This window comes from Poecilia latipinna, unplaced genomic scaffold, assembly GCF_001443285.1.
Source record: "Poecilia latipinna isolate Pla-1442-1.1 unplaced genomic scaffold, P_latipinna-1.0 Scaffold1269, whole genome shotgun sequence".
NCBI lineage: Eukaryota > Metazoa > Chordata > Actinopteri > Cyprinodontiformes > Poeciliidae > Poecilia > Poecilia latipinna.
Window position 1 is genome coordinate 109,693 of NW_015113885.1, and position 12,157 is coordinate 121,849.

The 12,157-nt window shown below is 39.5% G+C and overlaps 1 long non-coding RNA gene across 3 annotated transcripts in view; it reads right to left on the reverse strand.

Moving 5' to 3' along the window:
* The window catches only part of LOC106961138 (uncharacterized), a 61,928-nt gene extending 50,166 nt beyond the window's left edge, over positions 1-11,762 (reverse strand). For all 3 annotated transcript variants that reach the window (XR_001427718.1, XR_001427717.1, XR_001427719.1), the window contains exons 1-3: positions 11,449-11,762; positions 6,122-6,195; positions 5,919-6,042 (exon numbers count right to left, since the gene is read on the reverse strand). This is a non-coding gene — a long non-coding RNA (uncharacterized LOC106961138). The remainder of the gene's footprint in view (positions 1-5,918; positions 6,043-6,121; positions 6,196-11,448) is intronic.
* Between the last annotated feature and the right edge of the window lie 395 nt (positions 11,763-12,157).

The window sequence follows — 12,157 nt, forward strand, 5'->3', positions numbered from 1 at the left end:
GGCCATCTGGGCTCACTAGATCGCCCCCTTGAGAGAAAAGGTTATAGATGATAATTATTCAGAAGTCATTTGGTTTTAGCGGTGTTTAGTGCTTATCTGCATTGCAGTTAAAATGCTGACACAATGCCCTTTATATTTTCTTTTTACAAAGTGTTTGGCAATATGAGACACCAATATACGGCCCACTGAAAGGGTTAATTTTTTATTTATTTTTTTTTTACCCAAAAAACACTTTCACTATTGAACAGTGTATGGTTAGAAAAGTAGCCATGCAAGACATGAAATAAATTATGATCAATTTCTTCTCTTAATGGGGTTGCTACGGGGGTTGGGCTGAGTGTTCACTTCTCTTTCCTTACAGATTACATGTGATGTGTTTGACAAATGTTAAGACTTATATGGGTTACCCAACATGCTGTTTCTGTGCAAGTCAGTCACTTATTGCTGAGGCACTCTGTCAAATTGATTATCCAGTCAACTAATTCCCAGTCTATGTCTAGCTAAAGTATGATGGAGTCATTGTGTCCCATGGGTGCAATTCTCATTTGGGAGTCTGTCTGTGTGAGTAAGTATTTATGTGAAAGAGGCTAACTAATCAGCAAAGTGGGCCAAAAACCGAATATTGGGTAATCTGGCGCATTTGTGGACACGCTTTGTAGCTCATCACAGCCAAATTAGAGGATAGCATTTTATAGAAGAAGACCATAAAGCAGAATGGCAATTTAGAGGTTGTTACATGACTACATTCAGCTGATTATATAAAGTAGTTTGCTCTCCCACAAGAACCTAGCTGGAGAAAGATCATCAATATTTTTTTAACACAGGCACTCAAAGAGCACACATTTTAAAAAAGGACAATTCAAATGAATATATATGTGGAATTTTGTTTCTTTTTTTTGTTTTTTTACTTAACTAAAACAACTTTTGACCCATATTTCTTTTTGGCACTAATGCAGTTGTTGGTAAAGTTATATTTAATGGTAGGAGATAGATTTAATGTTTTAACCAAAAACTACACTGAACATTACAATTGTGTTTTTTCAACAAATACAGTGAATATTTTCTCTGTCAGCTTATCTGTAAAATGCTGAATTTGTATTTATATTTTTTGGGGTTTCTTTGCACAAGAAGTCTTAAGATTTTTTTGAATAAGAAAAATTAATAAATAAATTGCTATTCTTTTTGAGTAAGTAAAGTTTACTAAAACAGTGCCTTCAGGGGATTTATTTATTTATTTACTTTTTGGGTTACCTCACAAAGCTTTTGAATTCCAATACAATACGTTTTGCGTTCCCTCACAATAAGTCAGATTATGTAGCATCTTGAATACCGAGACAAACTTATGAGCAAAACAGGTCAAACTTGGGCTTCCCATTGCCAATCCTCAAACATAAACATGTCAGAAGAAAAGAAAGAAGAAAGTGCATTAAAATTATTTGGACTATTTTTGAGTTATTTTTTAATGTTAGTTGTGTCAAGGGTGTTTTTTCACGCTTTTCATGCATGAAAATTTAACTTTTGTGGGTTGATTTGCTGCCAAAACCTTATCTTCATGATCACCAAAGCAGTGTTTTCATGTTTAACGTAACAGAAGAAGTTCTTGGTTTACTTTAATTTACAATTTTGTTGTTTTGCTTGATCGCCTACCTTGCAGACTTTATGTTCAGCAGGTCAGTTCAGAGCCCAAGAAGGGCACAGTTCAATGCCAGTTGGTCACACAACAACACCTTCTTTATTTCCTGTTGGTGCAGAAAATATCTTTATTATGGTATCCCATGTGTCTCTGGCCAGGCAGAGTCCTCAGAGAGGAGAGCAGCGGGTGAAAGGGGTCATGTAGAACCAGACAGAGACACCGGCATGACACTGTGACATGTTCAGATTCCCTCCAGTGAGCTGTGCAGTGCACGACAACATGAAACAAGAAAATGAGCCGCAAACCTTTTTCTGACCCCGCAGCCACTCAAACATCTTCCCACACATGCTCAACACAGAAAAATATACAGATCAATAATTTTTATTTGTAATACAACTGTTTCTTTCAGCTTTTCGTTAAAGGAGATTTTGACAGAATAGTTGGAAATATGATTTTACGTGTTTTGGGGGGATGGCTGGACTGAAATAAGCATTTCCTTAGCCGAGTGTTCATCTTGTTTAGTGTAGAGAGCTGACAAGACTCCACTGAAAGGAAATTATACGTCCTCCACTGGGTCTTCTCTCTAAATGAGAACTATTGCCCCTATTAGATGAAGGTTAATAGTCATTTGGTGAAAAACACAGAAGATTTTCAATTGGATAGAGAAGAGAAACTCCACCAAGCAAACCTACATTTGTCGTGTGTTTTACAAGACCCCTAAATATTCTAGCTCACCCCAAACATGTTTCATTTTTTCCATATAAAAAAAGATATGTTGTTGTTCTTTTTTTTGTTGTTGTTGTTTTTTTTGTGCCCAGCAGGCAAGAATCAATGACATTTGAAATAATTGTTGTTACAGGGGTAATCTCTGGAGGGAGAATGGGGCAAAACTGTAGAGAAGATTTGAGTAAATTACTGTGTCAGCTTCTATTTATTTGCGACCGGATTGCCAGAGGCGGCACTTCAAGATAGCCATTAGGAGTCAGGGCAATAAAGACAGAGCATGTAGCCATTGTCGAAAAGTTAGCGTGTAATGCAGCAAGTTATCATCAAAGCGCTCCCCGTGGAGAGCGCGGGGCGCACACTGGGGAGAATACATGTGAGGAGAACCAATTATAGCTCCTCAAATCTCTCTTTCTCAGAGGGAGAGGTCATAAATAGATCGCTACAGTTGTGTACCCTCACTGTATATCTCTCCATATGGCGGATCTTCTCTGTGTGCATCATTAAAGGTACCAACCATCCTTAAACAGAGCACACATCCTATAGGTTCACGGAGTACAAAAAAAGTGCCTAAAGCGTTAAAATAAAGTTTAAAAGATTTGAAGGGTTTGTTGTAATGGAAACTTTTAAATGTCTCCTTTTAAATGGTAAATGCATGTAAAAATAAGCTTTAAATGAATTCATAATTTATAGTAGAAACGCAATCTCTCACTGGACATAAACACCCAAACTTTAGCATTACTCTTTATAAGGCGGGGAAAACACTATTTGACAGTAAGAAGTAGGCCTACTGTTTTTGTTTTACAAAATTATATTTGTCACAATTAGAGGAAACAATTAAGTTGATCCGTGTGTCAAACTAGACAACTAGAATTAGACTAATAAGTACATTACAACTTCCCACTTGTCCAGGTGTTTAAGGAATTTAGAATATAAAATAAATATATATCTACTGGGCAACAAAGCCAGAATGTTGTGTACTCTATTGGACTAATCACCAGAGCCAATTTTATTATGACTGAAGTACACAAACTACCAGAACCTAACTCCAAAATTTACTACTGAATGCAGTATCTCACTGACCACAATTGACAGCATTTGCAATGCGGGATTTATAAAATTTGCACAAGTTATCAGTTGGACTGAGTTTTAAACTTTGACTAGGCCATTGTAACAAATCCACATTGTTTGGTATCAACAATTCCAGTACAGCTGTACTAGTGTGTGATAAATGCCATAAACATGTTGAAATATTACATGTAAGTGAAATATTACATGCAGGGAAGCGTTTAATAAAATGCATTTAACCCTCCTGTTGTCCTTGGGTCATTGTAAAGATGGGTCATTTTGACCCGAGGACAACAGGAGGGTTAAGACATTGGGTATTTTATAAAATTTGAAATCACTTTTCTTAACAGTTCTCTGTTAATATGGCAGTTGTAGCAGCTTGTTATCTAAGTAATCACTCTGAATATTCATTATGTCAAAGCAATGTGCTCTATTTCAGGCATACAGTCTCAGAACATAACTATGTCCCTTGGGATATGCTGATTAAAATGCAAATTTTACTACCAATGCAAAAGTACACAGTTTGCTGCAAATTAAATCACATGAAGCTGCTTCAAATAACAGACAAGCATGAAGAAGTTAATCCTTTCCCTCGGTGAAAATGGCCTGTTTAGCTGTAGTTTTGAGGATATTAGCAGGAATAATGGTAAAACAATGAATATGTAAGAAAGTCTTAATCTGCAGGAAAGGACACCATTTTAATCCCCAGCCACTCAAATGTGGTACGATAACCAGCGGAGGCAGTGACTTTTAAATCCGGGACTTAAGAGAGCAGGAGGGAAGGATCAAATAATGAACAGGAAGTGGAGATGAAAAGGGAGCCTGCATTAATTAGATGACGGCGATGGGCTGCAGCAGCGAAGACAAGGCAGGGAGAGAGGGGATTGAAACTGTTTGTAGGGTCTGCCAAACAAATGGTGCAGGTCCCTGCGGGAAAGAGATTATTATGGGCTCTGTGTCTGTCAAACATCCAAACACAATACAAAAAAGGGAAGGGGAGGTGGGGACGGCGGGGGCCCCCGAGGCAGCACCGCGGCCTCAGAGGGCCCACGAGGACGCCGGCAGGCTCTCCACAGCAACACTGGTCCTGCCAAAGAATGTCTGTAATCCGCAGACTGACTGAGGTGATCCCGCGGCTCTCCCCGGCGCTGCAGCAGGCTTCCCCATTGTCAGCAACGCTCAAAGAAGGGAAGGGAGGAGAGGCGGCGAGGCACGGGGGAGGTGGTGTCCTTTCTCAGCCCGGCCTTATGAAAGCTCCCCGCCTTTGTCCAAAAATTACAATTGCTCTTTTCTGATCTTTTGTCGTGTCCTGTTGACAGTGGTTATTGACTAAGCGGTTGGACATGGAAAGGATATGACCTCTTACCCTCCCTTCTTCTTTTTTGTCATTGAGGGCTGAGGCCTTTTCACTGGGGGGCTGACAACAACAGAGGAAGCATGTTTGAGGTTTACATGTAGCTTTATTCTTAAAAGGGATTTGATGAGGCCTATGCAGCCAAGAAAAACAAGTTAGGGTGGAAGTTTTGGTTCAGCAGAAACAAAAAAGTTGAAGAAAGAAGAGCAAGAAGAAAAAGAACAGACCTCCAGATTTTTTTTTTTTTCCCCTCCCGGTTTCTCCTCTCAAACAGATGCCAAGGCAGATGGTGGTGAATTAGCAGAAAATGGGCAAAAAAGAAGAAATGAGACAGTATATTATAGGTCCTGGGAGGACAGACGCGAAGAAATAAAGATTAAAGCAGCGCCACTTGCAGAGAGGAAAATCTCACCCAGGGGTTGGGGGAGGTCTAAGGTGTCATTTCTGAAACATCATGTACATCTGCATGATTTGCATGACGAGGGATATGTTCTGGGCAGAGTGTTGCAAAAGGCCCATCACGGAAGCAGCAGGACGTCACAGGGGGCACAGTGGGTGAAAAACACCTGATTGATGTGATGATGCTGCATGGGCTGGATGCGTTTAGGTGCCAAACGCAATTCAATTAAGTTCAGTTTAAGTAGAAATGCATTAATGTACAATGTCTTGCAAAAATAATTTAATGCTGTATATCAAGATGAAGCGAAGCATAATTGTGAAGTGAAAGGAAAATGATAAGTGCTTAGGTTCTGAAATCCCAGAGTTGATTCTCTAGAACCACCGTTTGCTGCAACTACAGCTGCAAAATCTGCATATTTTTTCACACACAGAAAAATAGAATACAAGGCGACAGAATCTAAGTTTGGTTTAGGTCTGGACATTGACTGGGCCATTACAACATAAAAATGTTCTTCTAGAAGGCACACTTCTGCCTCCATCTCTGATCTCCGTATTTAGCTCTTTCCATCCTCACATCAACTCTGATCAGCTTCCTTTTCCTTGCTTAGAAAAGCATCCCCACAACATGATGCCAGTCACCACCGTGTTTCACACAAAACTTAGCTTCTTAAAGCTTGTTTTCAATCTTGATTTTCTTTTATCTACACTTCAATTAAGTTTGTCACAAGCAGATTGTCCCACCTGAGCTGGAGATCTCTGCTGGTCCCCCAGAGTTACCACGGCCTTTCTGGCTGCTGCTCTGTTTCCTCGCCCATTTAGGTGCATGGTCAGGTTTTGGCAGGCTTGCTACTGTCTGCCTTGATTTCTTGCAAGACACAAAAGAAGTGAGGCAGAGCAGTCACAAAAAGATATTCATTAATAACACAAGTTCAGAACTTACTCACTCTGGTCTTCGCAGTCAACGAAGGTCCCAGGCCACATCATCAGGGTAGACCAGGTCCTTCAAAGGATGCAGCCCCTGAATTTGGACACAACCAAGGTCATACTCTGTCCATTCGCAGACGATGAATTGGAATGCACTCATAAAATGATCAAAACTTAGAATATTGCTCAAACCCTCGCCCTGCTTTAAGCCTCTCCATTTCTTTATCCCTATCTGATGTTATCCTTGGTCTTTGTTAACCAAATCACACACAGGCTGACTAATGGCGAACAAAGTGATTTATGAATGCAACTGCTTCCCCGAGGTTTTATTTTGGAATGTGAATGTAAAAGGATCAGAATACAGTTTGCTGCTTACGATTTAAAGAAAAAAAAAAAAAGCACACTAATTTCACAGAAACCTAATAATGAAAATGTACACATATCATCATCGTGTGCACTTTAGACAACAGTCCTATTACTATACCTTCTTTTGGCCCTTGTGCTGCATTCTATAAATCTATAAATAGAAAGCATTTTCCAGCTATTTCTGCCAAGGATCCATTAGTTTGAGAGATTGACAGAAATAAAACTAGTGAGAGAGCAGACTGGGTTAAGACTACACAACATTACAACCAGTAATTCTGGCTGCCTATTAGATTTATCTGTTGCAGGCTGAAGGAGAGCACGCACTTTGTCTTCAGACATGAAAACAGCATCTCAAGTGTTACAATTCCAGAGGGGGTAAAGTGGAATTGCTGTTTTTACATTTCTGTAGCATTTTTTGCCCATAAGGAATATGGATAACAAATGAAATATTCAGCCACATTGTCTGATTTATCTCTTTTATTATCTGCAAATATCACCCTGGCAATTTAAAGGATAGCTCGCTTTATTCTGGGCCTTTTCGCTGGGGGCCTGACAACCTATCAACGTTATACAGCTTAAACAGGTCAGGATTGCATGAGCATTCCTATGTGAGAGGTTTTGAGCTTGCAGAATTTCTAAATAGAAACCACAAAAAGAGAGAAGGCAAAAGAAGGAAAAAAAAAAAAAAACAGGAAGCATTTTTTATAGGAAGCTATGGCGCTATCTCCCTGGCAAAATGATAAATTTGCACGGCGTCCATTTTTGAATTGGAGGAACAAAATCGTATCCATTTTAATTTAAGTGGAAACTTCTCTAAATTTCTCAGAATGTAAATAAATGAACTATTCTTGAGAAGGTGGCTAAGAGGCAGAGGCTGGGGTCTAGCTAAAGTTTCTGAAGCGTCCAGTGCTCCATTTTGTCTGGAAGCACTAAAATATAAAGTCTATTTTGAAATTCTACACACAACATCCCAAATACATTAATATTAAAAAACCTTCAAAATTAGGAATTACATGTTCATGCATTACATCAAATTTAATTGATACCAAAATGGTTGAAGGGATAATCAAAACAATGTATTAAAATGGACCAGTTTCTCTCCACAGAAAGAAACTTCTACATTATTTCTATAATATAAGACTCAGATTGGGTTTGAAGTTTAATGGTTTTAACCAAACACCATGTGTTAGAATGATTCAAATATCCATGAATTCATTGTCTACCTACTGGCCCAGACGGGGACCCTCCACTGGTGCTTATTCCCACCAGTGGAGGGTGTTCAACCTAGACAGTTCATCCCATGGCAACACAGAGACACAGAGGACAAGCAACCATGCACACACTCACACCTAAGGACATTTAGAAAGACCGATAACCTTGCAGTCATGTTTTTGCACTGTGTGACGAAGTCGGCGTACCCAACTATATTACTGTGGGAATTTTGGATATGGTGTTCATTTCTGTTTCTTGAAAGAGTTCGATATCTGCTTCTAATCTCATTGGTGTTTGTTGAGCAGGTTGACTCCTCAGAGATCTACACTCTGTCTCAGAAGAGAAATTGTAAAGAATCTCATTGTATAGAGGTACCAGTTCAGAGAACAGTTACAAAGTTCTGCAATGCCACATATACACTATGTCACAGTGAAGACATAGTATACAACAACTGGGTTTTTCAAAAGATTTGGCGGTCAGTGGGGATGCAAAGAGGCTGACAGTAACACAAAAGGAGCTGAAGGGATTTCTAACAAGGATTGGTTGTGTTTTGCATGAAACAAGAATCTTTTGTGTCCTTCATATATCAGAAACGGAGCTAAAACCTCCCAAAGCCTTGTAAGGGACTGTGCTATGGTCTGACGCCTCACCAAAAGAACACTAGGCCCACAAACATGGTGGAGGGGCCATCATGCTGTGGGGTCACTTTGTTCAGATGGAGTTGTGGTCTTGTCAAGGTGGAGGTCATTTTTTAACAGTTCCAAATACCTGACCACGGATCCTCTCATTTCTGCCAAAAAGAATCAAAAATGAAAATAGATTTTATTGTTTGTTTCATGTTTCTGTAATGAGCTTTATTTGTTGAGTAAAACTCCATCATATTAAATGGATATTAATGTCTGGTCCCTTGCCTATTTTACTCAAATCTGGTAACTGAGAAAGTCTTAATACTTCAGTATCTATAGGTGCTTGTTTGATAAAGTTACAAGAAACGTAGCATACCACCATATTACTCATTTATTTTTTTACCACATAAAGAAAGATGTTGCAATAAACATTTCTGAATGTTCCATTGTTGTTGGCCAGTAAGTGAAACACATTTTATAGTAACGCGTGCAGCCCTGTTGCAAAAACAGCACCGTCAGTAAAAACGCATTGTAAACTTGGCTGAGAGGCTCAGGGAGGGTTTGCCCTATGACCTTGAAAGAAACCCTCTGCTGCAGGTGTCCCTGTTCCTTCCAGGTACTCTGCCGCCCCTCCTCCTCTCCGCATTCCCAAACACACTGCTTGGCTAAAGATAGTTATTTCACCTTGAACCGATCTGTATCGCCTCCCCTGAGAGCACAGGTCCCTCCTGTGAAACCTCATACGGTACAGCATTTCTTACTTCCTAAAAGGGGAATGAAATGGCAGGGGAGAATATTCAGCAAGCCTCACTTTAAATCAAGATAAAAGACTGAAATGAAAAATAATAGGAGGAACAAACCCCTGGATAACCCAGGGCTCCTAATGGAAACACATGGCTGAAGGCTGAGGAGTTGTCAGCAGCCAACAATGTGCCGTTCCCTTCTTGATAATCTGGCCTGCCATGAAATTAGAATAGCAAATACCTCCTGACAAAGACGCATGTTCCTTCTCCTTTGTGAAACCATTAAAGAAGGAGGGAAAAAAATATCAAGTAGTGACTCTGAATGCCACATAACTTCAATTTAAATTTACACCGCTACGCAAAGAGAAGTGATATGCACTCAAAAATTTTAATAACCTATTAAGTTACGACTTCAATTTCATTTTATGAATATTTTCCAAGGGGAGCACAGCCATCACCAGAGAAAGATCGAAATTTAAAAAAGATAAATAGTGCCATTAATCTACAACATTTCTCTTCCATTATCCCTGAAAATGAGGAGTTATTTTTGCTCAGATCCTCACGTAATTAGCTCCTTACACTTGACTCACTAGCCAGAAAATGACCATGTTCAGAAAATTAAAAATTTGTCATTAAGTGGAATTTAACATAATATCATTTATCTTTATATATTCCTCGGCTGACAAGAGGCAGCCTTGGATGTTGATCAGGGTTTTGTATTGCAGGACTTGTGACTGTGAAAGGAGCAGGACTGTGTAGTCTTACCACGTGAATATCGGAGATTTTCACCGCTTTCATGTGGAAAATTTATCCTACTAATGGCGCTGTCATTTAAAATAGGGGATTGCCATTTGTGCTCAAATGAAAGGGGAACTGAAACACTGTGTTATATTGTTGCACTCTATTATGAAGACAGATGTTAACAACTAATTATGTGTCCATTTTGGTTTCAAAATGCGAGCTATGTACTTACTTTTCATGTAAAAAGCTTTCTAAAAAATATGCTAACTGTTTGAGGGAGTGATAAAAAAAAAGATATTAATTTAGGCAATTAAAAAATGAGAAAAACAGTAGATTTAAAATTTTCCGAGCTAAAAAAAAATTAATGCTTGCAAAGTAATAAAGAAATAAATCCTATTTTATAATCTGCCTTTTTAATCAAGGTCTGAGCCAAAGTTGAATCAACTGTCTCTTTTAGCATTATGTTTCTTTCTGGTCCGCAATTTGCAAAGATTAAACTGGTTAATTACCACGCTGTCAGAACCACAATCTGCACAGATTATACATGATCCAAAGGCGATAAAGTCTAAAATAAAATCTTTGATAATGTGTTATCCCACATAGCCATTAAATATATGAGTTGTTGCTTGTCTGAAACATCTCACACATGCTCGAGTCAAAACCTCAAAATGGTTGTTCTGCTCCTCCAGCTACTCCTGAATATTTTGGTTTGTGACAGGGAGCACCACCTTGTAAAAGGTCTAAACAACCCTCAGACGGGTGTCAACAGTCAGCACGGTGGAGCAGGTGGTAGCACTTTTGCCATCTTGGGTTCAAATCCCAACTGTTTACAAGGAATCTGCATGTTCTCCTTGTGCCTCTATGAATTCTGTTTGGGTACTCCAGCTTCCTCCAACAACCATAAAATATGACTTTTGAGTTACCGTACTTTCCGCACTATAAGGCACACCTAAAAACCTTCAACTTCCTCAAAAGCCGACGGTGCACCTTTTATATATATATATATATAGGCCTAGCAACTACAGTAAGCAGTCGCTGACTTCATTTTCTCCCGTGGAAGAAGAAGCGTGCGGTGCATGCTGGGATAGTTGTCAGAATGCTGGTTTGTAACCTATTAATAAAGTTTTACTGACCAATCTACCTACCAATGGTCTAGAATCAGGTCGTCTGCAGGTCATTTAGCACCACGTTTTCCACGAACATGCTGTGCAGGAACGGTGACCGGTGACCATCGACCGGCCAGTCGCGGAAGGCTCTCCTCGCCAGCTGGAGTCATACTGCTTTGTTGACATTCCCTTTAGTGCAGCTCCATCTAGTGGATACACAACGTAACTCCAGCCTCTACTGTAGCGTCTACTCTATGCACCTTATAATGCGGTGCGCCTTATATATAAAAAAAAGTTTTAAAATAGGCCATTCATTGAAGGTCCGCCTTATAGTCCTTATAGTGCGGCAAATACGGTAATTGGTCTTTCCATTGTTAGAAGGATCTGTGTTGTCCTGTAATCCTGACACCTCTTTATCATAACCAGCAAGATCTTCTTCAACAATTTGAAGTACAGCAAACTCATCTATTGCATCTAGGCTTCAGTAACCACATGCATCAACCCAATCTTAATAAGATTAAGATATTAAATATTTCGCATACATTGCACTCACCTCCACGCCCCATTTCCTTTTGGAGCATGCATTCTCCGACACAGTGGCGAGCCAAGCCCAGTGTTTTCCGGTTACAACGCCCCTTTGAAAGGAAGCGCGGCAAAGGGAGCGTCGTCTGACAGGCGGTCAGTGGCAGCTTGTCCTGAATCGTCTGACAACTTGCCTGGCTCACAACAGAAGCGCTTCTCTTTGGACCAAGTATCTTTCCAAACCGCGAGTTATAAAAACCTGTCTATCTCTGCAGCTGCTTGTACAAGTTGCAAAGTTGTGTGTTAGCTAGTAGAGCATTGTCGTTTGAAACTCTGTTGTGGATTGCCTGTAAAGTGCGGAGTGGAGTTTTTGTTTTTGTTACTTTTTTTTGGATGGATTGAACTGGCAAGGACAAAAACCTGGACTGGATTATTTTGTTTCGAACTGACGATAACGGAATAAAACATAAGCTATGTCCCTCTTTAAGATAAAGAATTGATTATTATTGCATAAGTAGTATTTTTTCTCTGTGTGTAAATATATTTGAGTCTTGTGGGGAAAAAATAGTGGCTTATAAGTAATAAGTACTTATCTGTTTAACATCCTTTGTGCAGGTTTTGTTTCCAACAGTAAACAAATATGAACGTTCCTCTTATTTGTCAGGAGAGAGAACAGGCTGGCTTCCCAAAAACTTGATTAAACATAACCATCACACTTCCACTGCCACCCCTAAACATGG